Source organism: Chiloscyllium plagiosum, unplaced genomic scaffold (genome assembly GCF_037043375.1).
Source record: "Chiloscyllium plagiosum isolate Xiang-an unplaced genomic scaffold, Cpla_swu_hap1 HiC_scaffold_19, whole genome shotgun sequence".
In the NCBI taxonomy this organism is placed as follows: Eukaryota; Metazoa; Chordata; class Chondrichthyes; order Orectolobiformes; family Hemiscylliidae; genus Chiloscyllium; species Chiloscyllium plagiosum.
The window spans coordinates 7,883,815-7,909,114 of NW_028270157.1; the positions used below are offsets into that span (position 1 = coordinate 7,883,815).

Sequence of the window (25,300 nt, forward strand, 5' to 3'; positions counted from 1 at the left end):
TTCACAACCCTTCGAGAGAAGTAGTTTCTCCTCAACTCTGTTTTAAATTTTCTGTCCCTTATCATGAGTATGATATCTCATCCTAGAATGCCCCGCAAGAGGATGTATCTGCTCCATGGATGGTGCATCAATAAACTGAGAGTAAAAACTTGCCTGAATCATATGGAGGTGTGCTGCATTGACACCACAGTTCAACGTAGATCAGTTCAACACCCATAGATTCAAAACATGGCCATGAAGGAGAAATGACCTTGTCTGAAAATCCAGCACATTGCAAGGAAGAGATGACCTAAGATGGACATTCACACAATAAAATGTCAACCAGATGGTGTTAGCCTGAAACAGTTCCTCTGAAAAGGAAATGTAGGAGATTAAAATTCTTCTAGTTAAGGTCACTGTGTTTAGCAGGAACAATGAAAGATAACACCATAAGACATAGCAGCAAGCAAAAATTAGGCCATTCAGCCCATTGAGTCTGCTCTGCTATTCAATCATGGCTGATAGGTTTTTCAACTCTATTTTCCTGCTTTCTCCCCATAACCTTTGATCCCCTTGGCAATCAAGAACTTATCTATCTTTGCTTTAAATATGCTCAGTGACCTGACCTCCACAGCCTTCTGTGGCAATGAGTTCCACAGATTCACCACTCTCTGGTTGAAGAAGTTTCTCCTTATCTCCATTCTAAAAGGTCTTCCCTTTATTCTAAGATATTGAAGAGATAAAAGATACTTCAGTGAGATGAATACAATCATTTCCCTAATCTCAAATTCTTTCTTTTCCTGCTCACTCTCCTCCAATTACTGGTTTCCATTCTCCCATTCTTGATGTTCCTACAGAGACAGCATCTTATTATAATTAATTCATGGGTGGGGCTAGGCCAGAGTCAACTACATCACTGTGGGTCTAGAGTCACATGTAGTCCAGACCAGGTCAGCTGCCTTTCCTAAACAGTATTAATTGGTTTTTCCTGATGGGTTTTTCCTGACTATTGGCAGCAATTTCATGGTCATCATTAGATTCTTTAAAAAAACAATTGGGTTTAAATTCAACCATGGAGAAAGTGAGGAGTGCAGATGCTGGAGATCAGAGTCAAGAGTGTAGGGCTAGAAAAAACACAACAGGTCAGGCAGCGTCCAAGGAGCAGGAGAATCGATGTTTCAGGCATAAGCCCTTCATCAGAAATTTGATGGAATCCTTATTTGCTGTGCTTTTCCAGCACTACACTCTCAACTTAAACTCCACCATGGTGGGATTGGAACATGGGTCCCCAGGTCATTAACAATAAAAACAGAAATTGCTGGAGAAGCTCAGCAGGTCTGGCAGCATCTGTGAAGCTGCTGAAGTTAACTCTGATTTCATGCCACAATTGCAGCCAGAATTGCTGAGATTTTGCACCAATTGTTGTATTTGTTTCTGACTTACAGCAGCCACAGTTCTTTTGGTATTCCCCAGATCATTACTTGGGGCTCTGGAGTAGTAGTCCAGACTATTAACCTTTGAGTTATCTCGTTCTGATTTGAGGAGTTCGTTGATCTTCTATGTAACTTGCAGGCAGAATATCAAGGCCAAGTGAAGTATTCACGTCCTGCACTTGGAGCTAAGGCAATTGTCGAGCTGAAGAAACAGGACAATGGCGTACACGAGGAGATTGAAGACAGGAGGGGGAGAAAGTAAGCACCCGGACATCATAGAGGCCATCTAATGATCGTGGTGACGGTGATGTGAATCAAGTAGACATAGAGAAGGAGGTTGCCTCTTAAGTAATCCTAATGGTCTACCAACAGATAATCCACCTGTTAATGTCTTGACGTTTCATACGTTAAAGCAAAGTTAGGAATGAAATATAGCGGATTATTAAACTGAGGGTATTGACATAGGCTGAAATAGAGGGACAAGCCAGAGAGCTGAGATCAATTCCTGATGGGAACAATCCTGTTGTGTAAACAGAAAGTCAGCGAACTTTAGGTGTATACATTAGGACCCTCCCAGTTCTCTGTGTGGCCTTGCAATAAAGATCAAATCTAATATTGACATGGCTATTTGACAGAAAGGATTGAAGAAATATCAAATGCTGCTTTGTGTTAAATGAGTCTAAAAGAATTGAAAGGTAATGTTACTGTGCAGGCAGAATTTGCAGAAGAGAAACCAGACATGCTAAACACTGTGGGAAGAGGATCTGTCTCAGTTCAACTTCCCTGCAAGTCCTGCGGTGGCAGCAATTTTAGTTTAGTTTTGTAACCTGGGAAACAGGTGAGCAGAAACCATTCAGGTGGCAGGCAAGAGGGGGGAATATACCTTGCCTGTTACTCAAGCCTCCTAACCTATGTATAGTCCAGCAAAGTCATGTTCTGTTGAGAGTGTGGATGTCATTCTGCTACATGAAATAACAGCTGCAGTGCTGAAATGCTATCAAAAATCATAACATATCCACCAAAATTATTTTTATAAATGCCCTTGAGAAAATCTCCATAAGAGTCCTGGGAAAAAACAGACCCATTTGTGACAATAGATTTATTCTACTCAATGTCTTCTCAAGGGATGTCCCTCTAATCACAGGAATCATCAAGGGAATTATTATTTTGCCCCCTCCAGGTAAGATTTTCTCACTTTTATACTATAATACCCTTGAAATAAATATAATTTTTCTACTTAATTCCCTGTTGTACCTGCAACGTTTTGTTTTGTGTACAATGCCACCAAAATTACTCTCTGGTCTCTCACCACTGAAAATGTATTTTCCTTTTCTATTCTTCTGACCAATGTGGATAATTCCGCACTTCCTCACAAAATAATCTATTTACCAACTTCTTATCCTACCACTTTGCACATTAATATCCCTTTGTAAATGCTTTGTGTCCTCCTTATTCTGAGGAGAAAGTGAGGTGTGCAGATGCTGGAGATCAGAGTCAAAGAGTGTGATACTGGAAAAGCACGGCAGGACAGGCAGCATCCGAGGAGCAGGAGAGTCAACATTTCGAACATAAGCTCTTCATCAGGAATGTCTGACCGGCTGTGCTTTTCCAGCGCCACACTTTTTGACTCCTCCTTATTGCTGTCTAGATTTTTTTATCATAAGCAAACTTAAACAGATTACAATTGGTCCCCACACGTACATCATTACTATAGATACTAAGTTGAAGCCCAACTGTGCTGCTCCACCAGCTATACTCAGACATTCTGAAAATGGCCTATTTATTTGTACTCCTTGTTTTCTGTAGTTTAACCAATCTTCAGGTGACGCTAATTAATTATCCCAATCCATGATGACTAATTTTTCTTGTAATGTGCTAAATGCACAAAAAAATTAAACATCTCACAGATAGCGTGTTCCTCCATTTGAGAAACATCAGCTAAACTTGTGATGCATGCCTCTTTTTGATGTTTACCATAACGAAACTAGACAGCGATAATTGGAGAGGGAGATTTCTCTTCCTCCTGATTAGCACCAAATGGATAATTGCTGAGTACCCTTGCAATGTAACTTCCAGTTGCAAATGTTCGCCAATTGTTTTTTTCAAAAAGAAGTATGAGAAAATATTTACTTGCTGTGGCATTTTTTTTATTGAGAAAGGTTTTTGTTTTACAAAATTATAAAAGTACAAAAGATAATACAGCAATCTTATGGTACAACAACTGTACCAGAACAAACTACCCACTACTCGACAGATCAAACCAAACTATTACAGAAATACAGAACAATTTTGCCATATTGCAATTCAATAAGTAATTAAACATTACAAATTAAATTAAGCTAACTTGAATTGGACTAAACTAATTTAATTTAATTTACATCACCAGATGCTCCCCCACCGAGGCTCCCACCAATGGGAGCATCAGTTAATATACCCGTATTTATTTAACCATTCATTCAAGCTTCCTCCTTAAGGGGGCCCCCGAGCCGCCAAATCTGGCCTTCGTGACGGTACAAAAGGCCCTAATTAGTTTGGCTGATATGTCCGCGTCTATGTGGTTCAGGTAGGACCGCCTCATCTTATAAAATAATTCCAATTTCTGGTGCACCACATTTGTAAGAAAGTCCTGGGGACATGCTCCATTACTAACATATGCCATTCTGGAAGACACGGGGTGGGGGGTTTCCGCGATCCAGCTCATTAGAACGTTCTTCCTTGCACATTACATGAGAATGTTGGATAACCTCTTCCCTTGCTCATCTAGCAAAGGCAGATTTGGCAGTCCCAGAAGGAAGGATACCGGATCCACCTTAACCTCCGTTCCCAAGATTCTCTCCAACACGTTCGCTATGGCACCCCAGTACCTACAATCTTATGGTGCGACCATAAGCAGTGCGTGAGAGTACCAGTGTCTGTTTTGCATGTAGGACACCTTGGGGATGCTCCTGTCTTAAATTTTGCCAGTTGGTTCTGGGGCCAAATGGGCCCTGTGGAGAGTCTTTAGTTGCATAGCCTGCGCTTTATTGCAAATCGGAATTTTTTTCACATTCTCCCAGATATCCATCCATACTTCCAATGAGATTTCCGTTCCCAATTCCTGATTCCTGACTCCATAAAGTCTTTCCACATCTTCCAGGGTACCCCCTCTCTGTAGTTGACTGAAAGAGTGTCCGCACACCAAAGCACACTTCTCTCCATATCAGACTTATAGGGCTGAGCCAAGAGTGTCCTTTTCTGCATGTAGTCCCAGATCTGGAAATAATGGAAAAGGTCCCTACTGGAGAGCTCCAGACAGGAGACTCCCCTGGCCTCCCATGCCTTATAGCCAGAGTCCATTGATCCTGGCCTGAATCCCTCCCTGTTCCTACAAAGGGGGTGAACAGGGAGGTCTTATGTAAATTACCCTCGCTCTGTTGCATCGTTCTCCACACTTTGACTGTGTTGAAAATGATTGGACTCTTACAGTACTCAGCAACAGTTTCCATCTTGTCCATAAATAACAAATTGAGGAGGGGACATTTTGCCTGGGAGGCCTCAATATCAAGCCATACCGACCTCGGATCCTTACACATCCAATCACTCACATAGGACAATAAGGAGCTTATTTGCTATTACTTAAAGTCTGGGAGATCTACCCCTCCCAGTCCCTGTGGAAGTTGCAACTTAGCAAATTTAATAAGAGGATGGCTGCGGTGCGAGATGAGTGAACCAAGCCAACTATTAACCCTCCGCACGTTTGTCTAGGCAACAACAACAGTAACATTCTCATCGGGTATAGTGGGTGAGGAAAAACATTCATTTTCATCAAAGCTATTCGACCAAACCATGATGTCGGTAACCCTTCCCAATGCTGATGGTCTTGTTTTATTTTCTCAAACAACTGTACAAAATTGGCTCTGCACAATTGGTGAAAAGGGGGTGGTGATGAGACAAGAAACTTTTCTGTGACCATTTAAAAGGAAGTCAAGTTCCGTCTGCCAGGTCAGGTACTCCCACAAGGCCCTCCGACGGGCATGGCCTCTGATTTCATATAATTCATTTTATACCCCGAAAAGGTACCAAATAAACTAATCTTTCGTATTAAATGGGGCACAGACTTTGTTGCGTTAGCCAGAAAGAGAAGGACATTGTCTGCATCGAGAGTGATTTTATGCTCTCATATTCCCATTACCAGGGCAGCTATTTTAGAGTCCTTCCAAATAGCCTCCACCAGCAGTTCAATCACTAATGTGAACAGCAGCGGTGAAAGAGGGCACCCTTGTTGGCTGCCTCTCCCAATACTAAAGTTTTCTGATTTTATTCCGTTCGTAAGGAGCACCACCATGGGATCACTATATAACACGGCCACTCTCCTGATGAAGGCCTCCCCAAAATCAAAACATTCCAAGACATAAAAGAGATACAATTACTCCACCTGGTCAAAAACCTTTTCTGCATTTAAGGAGACCACCAAGCCCGCGATTGACCTCTGCTGACATGCCTGCATCATATTTAACACTCTTCTAATGTTATTGGAAGAACTGCAACCCTTAATAAAGCCTGTCTGATCCTCCTTTACCAGAGGAGGCAAAACGTTCTCCAATCTCAATGCTAGCGTTTTAGACTGAATTTTAAAATCTATGTTCAGCAGTGAGACAGGCCTGTACGAGCCACAGCCCTCAGGAACGTTCCCTCTCTTAAGAATAAGAGAGATATTAGCTTCCCTAAGGGAGGGAGGAAGACAGTCCTGACTGTATGAACGGTTACACGTTCCCAACATTGGCTCAGCCAGTATGTTTATGAATTACTTGTAGAGCTCGCTAGGAACCCGCCTGGGCCAGCTGCTTTGCATCTTTGGAGCTGCCTTATCGCTTCTTGAATCTTGTGTTGTTCGAGGAGCATTCAGAAAGGAGGCCTGCACTGCAGTTATGCCTGGGAGATCCAAGTTCTCAAAAAAGGATCTCATCCTTGCTAACCCATCCTCACATCCCTCTGACTGGTCTAAGTCTGCATAGAATTTCCTGAATGTTGCATTGATCTTTTTAGACTCACGGGTGAGAGTATCATTACCTTCCCTAATGAAGGGGATAGATTGCAGTGCACTCTTCTTCCTGGCCAGATATGCCAAGTATCTACCGGACCTATCACCGTACAGCACGGTGGCACAGTGGTTAGCACTGCTGCCTTACAGCGCCAGAGACCCGGGTTCAATTCCTGCCTCAGGCGACTGACTGTGTGGAGTTTGCAATTTCTCCCCGTGTCTGCGTGGGTTTCCTCCGGGTGCTCCGGTTTCCTCCCACAGTCCAAAGATGTGCAGGTCAGGTGAATTGGCCATGCTAAATTGCCCGTAGTGTTAGGGAAGGGGTAACTGTAGGGGTATGGATGGGTTGTGCTTCGGCGGGGCGGTGTGGACTTGTTGGGCCGAAGGGCCTGTTTCCACACTGTAAGTAAGTACTCAAATAATCTTTGCTTTATGAAGGAAACTTCTCTCTTTGCTGCTTGAATAAGTACAGAGTTCAGGGCAGCCCAGAGAGTGGTAAACCGCTGCAATTTAGTCACAGACTGTCTGTTATAGTATGGCTCCTTGGCTCCTTCAGCCAGGCCTCGAGCATATGCTGCTGCTCTCCCCTCTGTCTCTTCCTGGTTGCTGATTACGAAATAATTATACCCCACGAATAAGCCTTGGTGGCCTCCCAGAGCACTGATGGATTACTGACCGTACCTGTGTTAATGTCCCAACAAGTCTTAAACTCCCTTGTGAAGTACTCAATAAATTTGCTGTCTTACAAAAGAAATGGATCCAGTGCCGTGTGCCTGTACCACTGCCCCGATCTTAGTCTCCAAATACACTGCCACATGGTCTGAAATGGCGATATTGCCAATTCTGCAGGATAATATCGAATTCAGAAAGATCGATGGAGCAAAGAACATATCTATCCTTGTGTGGCACTTGTGCAAGTTGGAGTAAACGGTAAAATCCCTGCCCTCAGGGTGAAGACACGTCCACACATCTACCAGCCCCGACTCCCCACACAAGTCCACCAACTACTTGGATTGTAGGGAGATGCCCAAAAGACCCCTTGGATCCAAGAGACGGTTAAAGTGTCCCCCTGTAATTGTATGGCGCACCCCAAGAGCCATTAATCTAGAAAGTGCATCAATTAAAAATTTAAGGGGGCATGCAGGAGGGCAGTAGAAATTCAAGATGCCATACTCCTCCCATGTATTAAGGCTTTGAGGATGATAAACTGCCCCTGTTCATCCTGAAGTTGGTCTATTAACTGGAAGGGAAGGTTGTTCTGTATTAATATAGCCACTTCTCTACTTTTAGAATTGAAAAACAAAAAGAACACCCTGCCAAACTCTCTGAGCTGTAGTTTGAAATGCTCCTTATCATTCAAGTGTGTTTCCTATAGTGGAACAACATCAACGCTTTCCTTTCTGAGATTTGAGAGCACTTTCTTTATTTTGACCGGTGAGTGACCTCCCCTTTATTTTTCAGGTACACTATCTAAACGAACAACTAGCTATAACTGTCTAAAGCTGGGCACCCCCCCTTCCCCCACCCCGAGAGGAAGAAACCCGGTCGAGTGGAGATAAAATAGAATTCATAAAGTCTAGAAAACCCCACTGCAAACACTACAAAAGCAAAAACTCAAACTACTACTACTACTTTTAAACCGAACAAAAAATACCCAATAGCTGGAGACATCCCCCCTTGCCCATGGGGGCACTCATCCTATGCCCTAATACCACTATAGCTTCTTTTGGCTAGAGCTGTGCCCCAAACCCAAGCAAAACAAAGACAAGAAAAACATCTATTTTATACACATGGGAATTAAAAGTAGGCTTCCAACCTGCCTCCCCCCCATACATCAACCTGCTTATAATCAATTAAAGAAATTACCATCCCAAGCCAAGAAATAATAAAGGGAATAACAGGAATTAGCAAAAGAAAAACACAAGAAAGGGGAAAGAGAGGTAAGAAATCCCCCTAACCACACTCATTCTCGAAATAGTGTCAGGCATATACAATAGACAACCGAGAGAGTAAAGGATACACTATTATCCATGATATTTAACCCAGCCAGTCTATTTTAAAGAATCCAGAAAATCCTTTGCCTTCTCTGCTGAGTCAAAGTTATACATGGGGCCTCCATGGCCAAAGACAACACAGCTGGGTACCTTACAGAATATTGGATGTTCAAGCATCTCAGCCTCTTCCTTACTTCATCATATGATTTTCTAATCACAGCCCCAGAAGAGTCTTGAAAAAACATAATTTTTGACCCCTTGTAAATTAGGGCCTATGAGTCTTTCCCCAGTTTTCTGGAGGCTTCCATAACAATTTGTTTCTCTTTATAACACTGGAATCCTGCTAGGACCGGGCAGGGGGCGCTGGTCCAATCTGGGCCTGTGCACCGTGATCCGATGGGCCTGTTTCACTCGCACGCAGCCCGACTCGACTCCCAGTCCCGGGAGCTGTGGGAGCCATTGTGCCAGGAAGCTGACCAGAAGCTCACCTTCTTTGCGTTCTGGCAGCCCGATTATACATACATTCTTACTTCGACCTCGATTTTCAAGGTCGTCGACGATTAATGCCCGCACTTGACTTTCCAGGACCTGGACCTGCCCCGCTGAAGTCTCCGCCACAGTCTCCAACACCTCGGTTCTCTGTTCGACCTGGCCAACACGTTGATCAAGACTTTGAATCTCCTACTCATGCTTTTGTAGCATGGCAGAGATCGGTTCCAGTCTGGTGCAAGATTCCTCCAGCGCTGCCTTAATCTTCTCTCGGAGTTTCACGAATTCCCAGATTAAGTTCTGCTGCTCCAACGAGATCAAAGGCACCTCTGCAGCTGGGGCCGCGGGCCAGCCCATTGCTGTAGGAGTGTGGCCTGCATGTTGCGATCCTAGCAATCCCTTTTCTTTTGTCATCTTCTTCTTCTTCTTCCCTAAACATTAAAATTAATATTTAAAGGTTCTGGGGGCTTTATTCTACTGATTCTTTTTTCAGAAATGGCTAGTATGGGAGGATGGGAGCACCACTTTACCTGGATTATGGTGCAGATGTTAGCCAGGCAGACCTGTTAGATCGCCACATCTTGAATCCCGCTGCTGTGGCATCTTTAGGGTGGCATGGTGGCTCAGTGGTCAGCACCGCTGCCTCACAGCGCCAGGGACCCGGGTACGATTCTAACCTCTGGCAACTGCCTGTGTGGAGTTTATGCATTCTCCCTGTGTCTGCGTGGGTTTCATCCCACAGTCTAAAGATATGCCGGTCAGGTGAATTAGCCATGCTAAATTGCCCCATGGTGTCTAGGGATGTGCAGGCTAGCCGGGGGAATATTATAGGGCAGCGGGGTGAGTCTGGGTGGGCTCCTCTTCGGACGGTCAGTGTAGACTCGATGGACCAAATGGTCTACTTCCAAACTGTAGGGATTCTACAATTTTTATTCCTAACTTTTCGACAAGGAGAGATAATAAAATGTTGGCCTAAATGTACTTTACATCAATTTACAAGGTACCACAGACTTATGTAACCTTGCCCAGATTATGACATGCTCACTGTTTTTTTAATTGTTTGTTATCCTTGGGAAATTGAAAGATTTGACCTTCCATCCCAGTATGATGCCTGACGTGCCCAGGTCTCATTCAGAACAAACTGTTCAAATTTGACTTGCGCAATTTAAAGTGTGTTTCTGCATTTGCCTCCAGAGGTTATTAGCGTTGAAAGCAGCTGGGTATAAAATGGTAAGATTGACAGTTGAATAACCCAAAAATAAATGAAACACTGACAAAGAACTTCGGGCATTGATGGCAGAGAAAAAGTCCACTACAAATAATGGCTCCACTTTTAGGATTTGTCGCCTCAAGTTCAAAGCTTGAATGATACACTGTAAACAAGGCAAAAATGCTGGAAATACTTAGCAAGCCAAGCAGCATTTTTTTGTAGGAGTCAGAGTTTTAATCGGCTGAATTTTATGCCATTTTATTAAGTGCAAGTTACATTGAGTTTTCTGAAGGGATTCTCACCATGTGACCAGATGCATCGCACACCTAACGGTCCCACCTCCCCTTGTTTAGTAACTGACACCCAATTGTGACCATGTGCCGTTTCTGAAACAACTCAGCACACAGTAAGCATCTGCCACAAAAGCAATGTGCCCATCAGCTGCACCATCAATAAAGTTCCGCTGTGCATCCAGAGGACAGCTGTCAGTGCAGAGCTGCCCTGCATATTTGCCCCGAGTGGGGTAAATTGGAAAGCTCCACTTTATGGGCACAGCAAAGAAGGCCCTGTTGGGCAAGCTGGTGAAGAGGTGGTACGTCCACTTGCCTCAGAACCACCAGGTGGAGGTCACACCAGAGCACACCAGCCTGGTCTGAGGTTCCTTATCCAGTTGAGTGCCCCACACTGTCAGAAGGTCAATGACCTTCTCCACTTTGCCAACAAGAGTGCCAAAAGATTCTCTCTGATCTCTCACCATCTCTGCTCCTGTATCCACCATTCTCACTGTTCCCTGCAACGCCTTCTCCACCCGCCCTAACCCACCTAACACTGGGCACCACTGACCCTGCATGCCCTCTGTGCTGCCTACTTACTCATTCAGGACAACTTCAACTGCATTAGCAGTAACAGCTGTGCCACCCACTCTCATTTCCCTTAATACCAGCCTCTGTCTCTCTTTCCAGGGGGAAAACAGCCCTCAATAGGGCAGAAAGAGTCAGGTTGGATGATCAGCTGCCTGATATTCATTCCTCATCCTTTATGTGGAGATGATCCAAATACTGACCACCCTGAGCAGCTAACCGATCATGTCCAACACCCTGGACTAGTATAGAAGGCTGCCCTTGACTTTCTGTGCCGGGATTCCTCAGTGAAGTCTCTCCCACTTGATCTGACTGCCACATGACAATTTGAAAAGTGTGCAGCTGGAAAAGCACAGCAGGTCAGGCACATCTGAGGAGCAGGAATGTGGATATTATGCTCGAAATGTCGATTCTCCTGCTTCTTGGATGCTGCCTGACCGGCTATGCTTTTCCAGTGCTACTCTTTTCAATCCTATTACCTACTGCCAATTTCTTCCCTTTTCCCACATCTTTGCACACCATTTCAATCCAACTAACCATTCAATGCCCTCTTAAATGCCTCATACCCTCCTGAATGTCTCTTTCTTGATTAAGGAAATTGAGAAAGCAGTTATTAAAGCATACCAATAGCCAAGGCTTTATTAATACTGGTAAGAGTATAACAAGAATGTTGCTTTGAGACTTATACAAGACACTAGATTGGCCTCAGCTTGAGTATTATATCCAGTTCTTGGTGCCACACTTTCACAAGGATGTGAAGACGTTGGAGAGAGTGGGGAAGAGTTCGATGAGTCTGGATCCAGGGATGATGAATTGTAGAATGATTGCAGGAACAGGACTGACCCTGGAGAAGAGAAGGCTGAGAGGTGATCTGATTGAAGTGTTCAAAATCTTGAGAATTCACCCATGAAAGGATTGAGAAGGATAAAGCACAGATTCAGAGTCATAGAATAATAGAGATGTACAGCATGGAAACAGACCTCAGTCCAATTCATCCATGCTTACCAGATATCCTAACCTAATCTAGTCCCATTTGCTAGCACTTGGCCCATATCCCTCTAAACCCTTTCTATTCATATACCCATCCAGATGCCTTTTAATTGTTGCAATTGTACCAGCCTCCACCACTTCCTCTGGCAGCTCAATCCATACCCGTACCACCCTCTGTGTGAAAATGTTGGCCCTCATGTTCCTCTTATATCTTCCACTTCTCACCCTAAACCTATGCCCTCTAGTTCTGGATGCCCCCACCCCAGGGAAAAGACATTGTCTATTTATCCTATCCATGCTCCTCATGATTTTGTAAACCTCTATAAGGTCACCCCTCAGCCTCCGATGCTCCAGAGAAAACAGCCCCAGCTGTTCAGCCCCTCCCCATAGCTCAAATCCTCCAACCCTGGCAACATCCTTGTAAATCTTTTCTGAACCCTTTCAAGATTCACAATATCTTTCCGATAGGAAGGAGATCAGAATTGCACGCAATATTCCAACAGTGGCCTAACCAATGTCCTGTACAGCCACAACATGACCTCCCAACTCCTGTACTCAATACTCTGACCAATAAAGGAAAGCATATAAAACACCTTCTTCACTATCCTATCTACCTGCGACTCCACTTTCAAGGAGCTATGAACCTGCACTCCAAGGTCTCTTTCTTCAGCAACACTCCCTAAGACTTTACCATTAAGTGTATAAGTCCTGCTAAGACTTGCTTTCCCAAAATGCAGCACCTCGCATTTATCTGAATTAAATTCCATCTGCCACTTCTCAGCCCATTGGCCCAGCTGATCAAGATCCTGTTGTAATCTGAGGTAACCTTCTTCGCTGTCCACTACACCTCCAATTTTGGTGTCATCTGCAAACTTACTAACTGTACCCCTTATTCTCGCATCCAAATCATTTATATAAATTACAGAAAGTAGAGGACCCAGCACCGATCCTTATGGTTCTCCACTGGTCATAGGCCTCCAATCTGAAAAACAACCCTCCACCACCACCCTCTGTCTACCTTTGAGCCAGTTCTGTATCCAAATAGCGAGTTCTCCCTGTATTACGTGAGATCTAACCTTCGGTGAGGTCTAACCAAGTCTCCCATGGGGAAATTTGTCGAATGCCTTACTGAAGTCCATATCGATCACATCTACCGCTCTGCCCTCATCAATCCTCTTTGTTACTTCTTCAAAAAACTCAATCAAGTTTGTGAGACATGATTTCCCATGCACAAACCAATGTTGACTATCCCTAATCAGTCCTTGCCTTTCCAAATAAATGTACAGCCTGTCCCTCAGGATTCCCTCCAACAACTTGCCCACCACTGCATCAAGCTCACTGGTCTATAGTTCCCTGGCTTGTCCTTACTACCCTTCTTAAAGAGTGGCACCACATTAGCCAACCTCCAGTCTTCTGGCACCTCACCATTGACTATCGATGATACATTGGTGATCATTTTCCAGCATTCTATAGGCTCTAGAAGAATTCCAATGGACTAGTGGGTGGCTAATGTTAACTCACATTTTAAGAAAGGAGGGAGAGAGAAAATAGGGGAATTATAGACTACTTAGCCTGACATTGGCGGTGGGGAAATTGCTGGATTCAATTATTAAGGATGTAATAACTGAACATTTGGAAAGCAGTTACAGACTCAGTCCTAGTCAGCATAGATTTACTAAAGAGAGACAATACTTGATAAATCTTTTGGATTGTTTTAAGGATGTGTATAGTAGAGTGGACAAGAGTGAATAAATGGAAGTTGTGTATCTGGAGTTTCAAAAGGTTTTTGACAAGTTTCCACATGAGAGATTAGTAAGGAAAATGAAAGCTCATGATATCGGAGGTAATGTATTGACATGGATAAAGAACTGGTTGGCAGACAGGAAGCAGAGACTTGGAATAAACAGGTCCTTTTCAGAATAGCAGCCAGTGGCAAGTGGGATACTGCAGGGTTCAGTGCTGGGACCCTCGCTGTTCACAATATACATTAATGATTTGGACGAAGGAATTGAATGCAATATCTCCACATTTGCAGATGACACTGAGCGGGGTGGCAGTGTGTGCTGTGAGGAGGATGCTAAGAGGCTGCAGGGTGACTTGGACAGGCTGGCAGACTGGGCAAATACTTGGCAAATGCAACTAAATGTGGATAAATGTGAGGTTATCCACTTTGGTGATAAAAACAAGAAGACAGGTTATTATCGGAATGGTGGCAGTTTAGGAAAAGGTGAGGTGCAATGAGACCTGGGGGTCATGGTGGAACAGTCTCTGAAGGTTGGCATGCAGGTGCAGCAGGCAGTGAGGAAAGCTAATGGCATGCTGGCCTTCATAGAGAAAGGATTTCAGTATTGGAGTAAAGAAGTCTTGCTGCGGATATACAGGGCCTTGATGAGGCCATAACTTGGAGAGAGCATTCTTGTTACTGATGTAATCAGGTGAAGTTTCATCAGACTGATTCCTGGGATTGCAGGCCTGACATGAGAAAAGACTGGATCATCGGGGCTTTAGATAAATGGGGGGAGGGGGGGGGGGGGGCGCGATCATATAAAACATATAAAATCCTGATCGGATTGGACAAGCTAGATGTGGGAAGAATGTTCCTGATGTTGGGGAAGTCCAGGACTAGAAGTTACAGTCTAAAAATGAGGGGTAAGCCACTCAGGGCTGAGTTGGGGAAAAAATTCTTCATTCAGAGAGTTGTGAACCTGTGGAGTTATTTACCACAGGAAGCTGTTGGGCCCAGTTCATTATTCAAGAGGGAGCTGGACGTGACCCTTGTGACAAAAGGGATCGAGGGGTTTGGAGAGAAAATGGGAGTGGGATACTGAGACTGCATGATCAACCAAGATGGTATTGCATGAAGGTGCAGGCTCAAAGGGCCGAATGGCCTTCCCCTGCCCTTATTTCCTATATTTCTTTGAATCAATTGAATGACCTTCTCTGAACTACTTCTAATGCTATGATTAACTTCTTAAGGAAAAACACTTCTCAAGACCAACAATGTACACAATGTTCAGATCGTTACTATGTAAGGTTCCTGATTTGTGTAATGGGTGTGTCAGAATATAATGTCTCCCCCTACAGCTAGATAAGTTAAACGTAAAGCCACATATTTACTGCCGCACCTATTCTTTCATCTAATGCAGGAGATTGAGTCATTTTGCCACTCCTGTTTCAAAAAATTCCTTTTCATCGTTATCCTTTCCAACTTGCAAGTGAACACATGCCTAAATGAAATGCCACTGAGCTTACTGCTTGTTCATAACGCTTCAAGTTCTACAATGACAATAAATAGGATCTTCTCAGTTCCCAATAAAGGGCAGGTTAACAGTGTCTGCTTAATAAAGAAAATACTTTGCTCTTTACCCTATTAAATGCAAGGAATTCATTTGGCAAACTCTTTTACAATTTACGAGGAGAAAGTGAGGACTGCAGATGCTGGAGATCAGAGCTGAAAATGTGTTGCTGGAAAAGCGCAGCAGGTCAGGCAGCATCCAAGGAACAGGAGAATCGACGTTTCGGGCATAAAGAAGGGCTCATGCCCAAAACGTCGATTCTCCTGCTCCTTGGATGCTGCCTGACCTGCTGCGCTTTTCCAGCAACACATTTTCAGCTCTTTTACAATTTACCTTACTTACATAAAAAAGAATGAAGTGGCCATTGTTCCAGAGGATTCCTCCATCACGAGACAGTGAGGTGATGGTTCACCTGAGTGTCACCATGCCTTGGTTGAAGGAAGAGGTTGAAAGGGAAAATCCATCATGACAACCTCAGCCAATGTGGGAGCTGACCCTACATTACTGGCCTAACTCTGCATCCCAAACCAGCTATCCAGCCAGCTCAGCTAACAAGCAAACCTCTGTTGTTACTTAATGGCTGGCAATGCATTTGAGTACCTGTTGGACACAGACAGGATTAATGGCAGCGATGCACACTCCGACTGAACAGTTTGCTGCCACCCACTGTTTAGACTTCTGCAAAGAATCGCTACTTTTGCCAAATACCAGCAGCTTGACTGGCATGAGCTGGAGATCTCTTCACAAAGAGATAGTACAGAAATAAAGGAAAGTAGATAGATTACTAATTAACAGAGGTGACGTTAGCGGGTTGTATCAGATTTAATTGTTTTCAGACTGAAACACACACTCTCTTGTTACTGAAAAGAAAGCATGTGACTATGACCACAATCCATTCTGAATGAACAGAGCTCGTAGTCATCAGAATGTAACAGATACTTTGCTTGCACGTGTTTTTCCTTCTCATCTTACTTTGAAAAAAACAAAATATGGCTTGTTCAAATAAAAACTTTAGAGAAAAATCACACAAAGATTTAATGTTAACTGTTTTATGTACCAATATATTCATTCCCAAGTTGAATTTTTTTTACTATTGAATCGACTTTAGTCGGGGCCTTTTGAGAGTCTTTTCGGGATCATATGTAACATCCCAGTATCTGCAGAGGCATTGAGAACCTTGTGCGTTTATATTGTTAGCTGCTCATCAAAAACAGTACGCAGGTTGGAAGGGAGATTCTGGGCAATATACAAACACAGTCCAGCGATGACGTGCATTTCAAACCCGAGCTTATTTGTTTTTTTAGTCTATTCCAATGAAAATATAATGAGAAACACACCCCAGATCACCCAGGGAATGTCAACTTTTTTTCTGCCTGACCCCTTCACAATGCTGGTCGGGTCAGATTGCCGCTGTTGATTCTTTTTCAAACAAATATGCTTTTTTTGTAAAAATGCATCACTCTTTGGCATCCATGAACTAGGAACAAAAGAAAATGACAGGTTTATCATAACAAGTAGACCATTCAGCTCCTCGAATCTGATCTGCCATTCAATAAATTCATGGCTGATCTAGTATTCCTCATGTTCACTTTCCTGTGTTTTCACCCATGACCCCTGGCTCCCCGACTGATCAAAAATCTCTCTATCTCATTCTTAATTGTGCACAAGGACACTGCTCCCTCGGCTCTCTGTGGTAAAGAGTTCCAAAGTCTCACAACCGTCTGAGAGAAGAAATGCCTCCTCATCTCAGTTTTAAATTAAGAAAAATTTAGGCTCACATCGTGGGCAATGAGGCATCATTACGAGATAAAGATTTGACGGAACAAATAGTTTTGCCAGTGAGCAACCAATTTGAAAAAAAGCAAAAGTAATATTTTTAGATGTAAGTCAGTATAGAAACATGACAAATGCCATTACATTATGTAAAATCATAGAGTCATAGATATGTCAAGCACAGAAACAGACCCTTCAGTGCAACTCATCCATGCTGACCAGAAATCCTAAAGTAATCTAATCCCATTTACCAGCATTTGGCCTATATCCCTCTAAACCCTTCCTATCCATATACCCATCCAGATGTCTTTTAAATGTTGTAATTGTGCCAGCCTCCACCACTTCCTCTGGCAGCTCGTTCCATACACCACCCTCTGTGTGAAAAAAGTTAGCCCTTAGGTCTCTTGTACAGTCTTTGCACCCCCCCTCCCCCTCCCTCCCCCAACCCAAACCCCGCCTCAACTTAAACCTATGTCCTTTAGTTTTGGACTCCTCTACCCTGAGAAATAGACACTGACTATTCACCCCATCCATGCCTCTCATGATTAGAGAAGGCTGTTGGAATAAAATTTGTCCTGGGTGCCCAGTAGGAGTATTTTTAAGAGGGAAGTCAGGAGGTCAAAAAGGGGACATGAGGTAGTTTTGGCAAATAGGATTAAGGAGAATCCAAACAGATTTTACAAATACATTAAGGACAAAAGGGTAACTAGGGAAAGAATAGGGCCCCTCAAAGATCAGCAAGGCAGCCTTTGTGTGGAGATGCAGGAGATGGGGGAGTTACTAAATGAGTATTTTGCATCAGTGTTTATTGTGAAAAAGGACAATGGAAGATATAGACTGTGGGGACATAGATGGTGACATCTTGAAAAATGTCATATTACAGAGGAGGACGTGCTGGATGTCTTGAAATGCATAAAAGTGAATACATCATCTGGACTTGATCAGGTGTACCCTAGAATTCTGTGGGAAGCTAGGAAAGTGATTGCTGGAGACCTTGCTGAGATATTTGTATCATCGATAGTCACAGGTGAGGTGCTGGAAGACTGGAGGTTGGCAAACGTGGTGCCACACTTTCAGAAAGATGGTAATGATAAGCCAGAGAACTATAGACCAGTGAGCCTGACATCGGTGGTGGGCAAGTTGTTGGAGGGAATCCTGAGGGACAGGATCTAAATGTATTTGGAAAGGCAAGGACTGATTAGGGATAGTCAACATGGGTTTGTGCATGGGAAATCATGCCTCACAAACTTGATTAAGCTTTTTGAAGAAGTACAAAGAGGATTGATGAGGGCAGAGCAGTAGATGTGATCTATATGGACTTCAGTAAGGTGTTCAACAAGGTTCCCCATGGGAGACTGATTAGCAAGGTTAGATCTCACGTAATACAGGGAGAACTCACTATTTGGATACAGAACTGGCTCAAAGGTAGAAGACAGAGGGTGGTGGTGGAAGGTTGTTTTTCAGACTGGAGGCCTGTGACCAGTGGAGTGCCACAAGGATCGGTGTTGGGTCTACTAGTTTTCAGCATTTATATTACTGACTTGGATGTGAGCATAAGAGGTATACTTAGTAAGATTGCAGATGACACTAAAATTGGAGGTGTAGTGGACAGCGAAGAAGTTACTTCAGATTACAACAGGATCTTGATCAGATGGGCCAATGGGCTGAGAAGTGGCAGATGGAGTTTAATTTAAATAAATGCGAGTTCTGTATTTTGGGAAAGCAAATCATAGCAGGACTTATACACTTAATGGTAAGGTCCTAGGGAATGTTGCTGAATAAAGAGACCTTGGAGTGCAGATTCATAACTCCTTGAAAGTAGAGCCCTAGATATATAGTATAGTGAATAAGGTGTTTGGTATGCTTTCCTTTATTGGTCAGAGTATTAAGTACAGGCATTGGGAGGTCACATTGCAGCTGTTCAGGACATTGGTTAGGCCACATTTGGAATATTAGTCTCCTTCCTATCGGAAAGATATTGTGAAACTTGCAAGGGTTCAGAAAATATTTACAAGGATGTTGTCAGGGTTGGAGGATTTGAGCTTTAGGGAGAGGTTGAATAGGCTGGGGCTGTTTTCCCTGGAGCATTGGAGGCTGAGGGGTGACCTTATTGAAGTTTATAAAATTGTGAGGGACATGGATAGGATAAATAGACAAAGGTTCTTTCCTGGGGTGGGGAGTCCAGAACTAGAGGGGATAGTTTTAGGATGAGAGGGATAAGATATAAAAGAGACCTAAGGGGCAACATTTTCATACAGAGGGTGGTTCATGTATGGAATGAGCTGCCAGAGGAAGTGGTGGAGGCTGGTACAATTACAGCTTTTAAAAGGCATCTGGATGGGTATATGAACAGGAAGGGTTTGGAGGGATATGGGCTAGGTGCTGGGCTATTGAGTCAACTGTAATATCAGATGAAATATTATGACAATGATGAAGAATGTCTTCAAGCAGGAGAACAAGAGAGGCAATCATCGAGGTGGACAGGGTATGGGAAGGAGAGAGAAGCAAAACACTTTAATGAGGTTAACCTTGGAGTTGATGGAGGAATGGAGATAAAGGCTGGAGTCTGAATGAGGAGCTGGAGGTGAGAAGCTGACACTGACTTTCTAATCGAAGATCTACCAACAGTAATATCAGCCATTGGTGAGGCCTCACCTGGAATGAAGATCCCAAGGAATTGAAGCCCCAGACAGACAGACAGACAGACAGGGGCTGGCCGCTCTTGCACTTGACCGTGCTACAGATTGGCAGTAGGTACTGCCCAGAAAGACATGCAACATGGTGGAGGATAAATGATTTGCTGGGGGTTGGGGAAGGAGATCTGGGTGCAGTCATTGGGTGAGGGGGTGGGTGGAATCAGAAGCAAAGGCGGGGGGAGGATTTGTGTGTCGTCAGACTGACACCTTGCAACCACGTCCAATCTCTCGATTGAGCAGTGAGCGGCTTTGATCGAGGGATACCTCTCTCCCGATCTCTGCCAGCTGACACCCTCCCCTCGCATGGGAATATTACACTGTAACATACGCAGCTACAGTAGGGCTGAGGTGCTTATATTTTCCTTCAGTAATGTCTTAAGAATCTCAAACGGCAGTGGAACAAGAGGGTCATCATTGGTCTAGTGAAGGTGGGAAGATGGTAGGGTTTGGGTATGCTACCACCCTGGCATCTAATGCCTTTCCACCTGTAAGTGCCTAGCCTGCATGATCACACAATTCCAGCCGAGGACTAGCGAGTGACCCCAGGAAGAAACTGTCAAATTGTCTTCCATGCCATGCAAAAGGAGATGGCAGTGTCCTCTCATCTCAGACCCACAAACCAATGCCAGAAAGGGATCAATTATTAGGCATGATGGCAACTTTCATCAAAGGGTTTTCATTCTGCAGGCTCTATTACCAATCTGCACTCACGGTGGTAACAAGCTTGCCTCCATTAACTAGCCCAGACGCAGCAGTGAAAGTTTCTCAGCACTCAGAATCGGTCATGTAAATTAATAGGCTTTCAGGAGTATCACCATATTCATTTCACAAAAGGCACAGAAAATGATAATTATTGCAGCACTGTCATTATGCATGTGCCAACTCAATGCAAACTGGTCCCAACCCAGGAAACACCTCCAAAAATGTTCACATGCCCACCTTGTTCTCCAACCTTGCCAGAATTTGCAAGTGAATCTGAGCCAACATGTTGACTTAATGTCAGATATAAGAGCAATTCAGCAAAATACTCTCCAAAAGGAGGGTGTTCTTGAATAAACACTCAGTTCAATCACCTGAAGCCAGGTGTTTTACTGCAAATAAAAGCTGGGATTTGCTGCAGGATGTACAACTCTTGCTTCCGAATGAATGTTTTTTCATTCAGTCTCCATATTTCATGCTGAAATTATCCAGGATGCAACGTAGTGCAAAAATAGTCATATTTACCATTCAATGCATTGCAGTATACTCACTGACCAGTATAGATTGGTATTTTGTGAATTTCAATTGGTGGTATCTGGTTTTCTTAGACTAAGTGTGCAGGTCAGCCATAGAAACATAGAAAATCAGAGCTGGGGTAGGCCATTCAGCCCTTTGAGCCTGATCCACTATTCAACATAGCTGGTCATCCAACTCAGAATCCTGTTCCCACTTTCTCCCCATACCTTCATTAGTCCATTTTGGAGTCCAGCATTAGTGATAACATTGCAGAGTACTTGGTTGTGCTGGTAAAATAGTGCTGAGTCAGTGTGGCTTCATCAAGGAGAGGTCATTCCATGACAAATCTGTTAAAGTTGTGGGGAGGTAATGAGCAAGTCAGACAAAGGAGAGCCAGTGGCTGTGATGTGTTTGAATTTTAAGAAGGCCTTTGATAAGGTACTGCACGGGAGGCATGGTGTTAAAGATAAGATGTTGGCATGGATAGAGGATTGGCTGGTTGGAGAGTAGGCAAAGAAATGGCAGATGGAATAGAATATGGGAAAGTGTGAGGTTATGCACTTTGGTAGGAAGAATAGAGGTCTGGACTCTTTTCTCAATGGGAAAAGGATTCAGAAATCTGAAGCATAAAGGGAACTGGAAGTCCGAGTTCAGGATTCTCTCAAGGTTATTACGCAGGTTCAGTTGGCAATTAGGACAGCAAATGCATTCATGTTGAGAGAGCTACAATGCATGAGCAGTGATATATTGCTAGGGCTGTATAAGATTGACCAGACTACATTTAGAATATTGTGAACAGTTTAGGGCCTAGTATCTAAGGAAGGACGTGCTGGCCTTCCAGGGGTCCAAAGGAGGTTCATAAGAATGATCCTGGGATGAAGTGTGTGTCATATGAGGAGTGGTTGAGGACTCTGGGTCTGTACTGGTGGAGTTTAGAAGAATGAGGGGGATCTGTTGAAACTTACAGATACTGGGATAGAGTGGACATGGAGAAGATGTTTCCACCAGACGGAAAGACTAAGACCTGCTATAACAGCCTCAGAGTGAAGGGCTGACCCTATGGAACAGAGATGAGGAGGAATTCCTTCAGCCAGAAGGTGGTGAATATGTGGAACTGATTGCTGTAGAAGGCCGTGGAGGCCAAGTCATTTGAGTGTATTTAAGACAGACATAGATAGGTTCTTGAATTGTAAGGGAATCCAGGTTTACAGGAAGAAGGCAAGAGAGAAACATATCATTTTGATTGAATGGTAGAGCAGACACAATGGGCCAAATTACCTAATTCTGCTCCTATATCTTATGGTCTTAGAATCTGAAGAGCTGATGGCCCTTCAGGGAAGGAAATTTGCTGTCCTTCCTAGGTCTGGCCTACATGTGATTCCAGACTCATAGCAATGTGGTCGACACTTAACTGCCCTCTGGGCAATTAGGGAGGGGTAATAATGCTGGCCTAGCCAGTGACATGCATATCCCATGAATAAAATAAAATCATGATAATGAGTACTGTATATGCTTTTGTGCCACTTGCTTTTATCATAGTGAATGTAATCGTTTTTTGACAAGGTAAACATATCCCAGTGTACATGCATAAAGTTAATGTTTGTTTTCAAAGAAGCAACTGAAGGTGTGAAATTATAAATGAAGTTTATCGTCCTGCTGAATCTTGAATTTATGCAATGTTTTTCATGGCCTCAAGTAACATATCATTGCTGTAATTAAAGAAGGTGACAGCCCAGTTTCATCATAGACAGGGTGACAGTATAATTAATGAATAGATCCTCTGTGTTAGGTGTGTGTGAAATGAGTGTTCGCCAGAAGATTCCTGCTTTACCTCTAATAGTGATGTGGGAACTTTTTTTGCCCCACTGTTCAGGGTCTCAGTTTCATGTTTCATCCGAAATATCCTCCAACGATGAAACGCTTCCTCCATGAAAGTTGTGTGAAAGTGGCACCCTGGAGTTTGTGTTCAGGACGTTGGAGAGAGACTTGACGCCACAATCTTTGGGCTCAGAGACAGGAGTGCTTCAGTCATTGCCACAGCAAGTCTAGTTTCTTTAATTTCCAATCACTCCTCATGTCCTGATTTTAGGCCTGTCTGAATTGGGTAAGCAAGTGCAGGCATTGATTGTTTACATAGGCAAAGAATATTTAACTTGGTCGCAGAAGTATTTATATAACTTCCTACTTTAACTCATTTCTCTATTCTGCTTTATCAGAATAAATAAAAACACTTCCCTCTATTGTATTGGATAGCTGCCCATTCACCTTTAACAACTGGTAACAAAAATTTGTGTTTGGAACTAAATTAGTAAATTCCATTACGGGCGATGTGGTCATTACTTTCTTCTTTTGTCAATACTGGGTATCCATGAATTGATTAATTATTGTGTCTGCTGTCTATAGAATATTGCTCTGTGCAAAGTGGCTGTTGTGTTTGTGTACATAATGTCAGTGATTACACTTAAAAGTGATTAATGTCCAGGGAAGTGCTTTGAGATTTCCTGCAAGCGCCATCAAAACTGCCAGGGAGGCATGCTGGCCTGGTGGTTAGTGTCGCTGGCTTATAACTCCAGAGTCCCAGGTTTGATCCCGTCCTTGGGTGACTGTTTTATGGAGTTTGCATATTCTCCCTGTCACTGTGTGGGTTTTCTCTGGTTTCCTCCTACAGTCCAAAGATGTGCAGATTAGCATGGATTGGTCATTCTGCATTGCCCCATAGTGTCCAGGGATGTGCAGGTTAAGGTGGATTGGCCATACTAAAGTGTCCCATGGTGTCCAGGAATGTGCAGGCTGGGTGGTTTAACCATGGGAAACGTAGGATTACAGGGATAGGAATGGCTTGTGGATAAGTGGGATGCCCTTCGGAGGGTTGGTGGGGATCTGAAGGGCTGAATGGCCAGTTTCAACACGGTAGAGATTCTATGATTTGCTCTTAGCCAGTCTCTTGAGGTTGAGAATTTCCTCCACTCTGCTGTTGTGAGTCCTGAGGTGATTAAGTAATGCAATATGGAGTCCACCCACCCTGCCACCAGCTTCCATGTCCTCCTTTAGTGATTAATGCTTGGCCTCCATGTAACGATGGTCAAAGTGGTTGGCTCTTTTGCTATTGCCTCTTCTCTAATATCGGCGATCTGGGCTGGAGACTCAAGTCAGTCTGTGAGGTTATTGCTCATTTCCAGCAAGGCTTTCAGAATGCTGTTGAAGTGTTTCCTCTGCCCTCCCAGTACCCATGATGGGGTTCGGAGTAGACAGTTCACGTTGGGAGTCTTTTGTTTGGCAGGAAGACAATGTGATCCACTCAACGCAGCTGATTGACCATGGCCAATGCCTTGATGCTGTGGATGTTGGCTTGAGACAGCAAGTTGTTCCTAACTTGAAATTAGCATTTTAATTTAATGCCAAGGCAGCCATATATGATAACTCTCCTCAAAGGTAGATGTAAATCTGAAAACAGGTTTTTGCATGATCATGAGTCACACTACCTTTATCAACAAAACATTCTAACTTCCTTCATGCTTACCATGTTACCAGTTGGACCTGCTATACTAACTGCTATGGAAATCCTATATTTCACCTGAGAATTTATGACTTGATTTTTGTTTCACTCCAGGAAACTGATCGAGATTATCCACACATAAGTGCTAGTCAAATGAGCATTACTTCTGTAAAATAAAACTGCCAAGAAGCATTCATTGTTTTACAGGAAGCATTTTGAAGCCAATTTCCTTTTAAGTTACTGCCGTCATGATGTACTTTGCTTATTAGTTATTGTTATGAAAGTCTTTAATTGCATGGACCTAATTTCCCCAATCTGTTGTGTGTTTTATATCTAAACTTTCCTTTTAGAGTTTTAACATGAGGAACTTGCAATGCACTGAATGTTAAAGCATATTGCACATTTACAGTTTGTGATTTTGGTATTCGAAAATTCAGCATTTTGGGGAAAGGAAGAAAGTTGCTTTTGTTATGGAACTTTCATATCTTCAGTACATTTCAAAACAATTCCTGGGCAATTAAACATTTTTAAATGTAATCACTGTTGTTACACACACAAACACAACAACCAGTTAGCACAGAGCAACATCCAATAGACACAGCTCAAAACCACTTCCTAAATGTTCAGCATTCACAGTATTTTGCCTTAGATCCAGTCTTTTTCAGTGCTTTGTTTGACGGATCGATATTCAATTATTATGACAAGCATGAATTGTGATGGATGAGGTTACTTACAGTGCGGCAATAGGCCCTTCGGCCCAACAAGTCCACACCAACCCTCCGAAGATCAACACACCCAGACCCATTCCCCTACATTTACCCCTTCACCTAACACTACAGGCAATTTAGC

General features: G+C 43.4%; 1 long non-coding RNA gene across 2 annotated transcripts in view; it reads left to right on the forward strand.

Annotated features, from left to right (window-relative positions):
* Nucleotides 1-23,770, forward strand: part of LOC122559312 (uncharacterized) — a 48,497-nt gene extending 24,727 nt beyond the window's left edge. Inside the window, exons 3-4 of one of the 2 annotated variants that reach the window (XR_006314390.2) lie at nt 1,552-1,670; nt 22,829-23,770. This is a non-coding gene — a long non-coding RNA (uncharacterized LOC122559312). The remainder of the gene's footprint in view (nt 1-1,551; nt 1,671-22,828) is intronic. The other variant, XR_015760370.1, reaches the window with a different exon arrangement.
* The last annotated feature ends 1,530 nt before the right edge of the window (nt 23,771-25,300 follow it).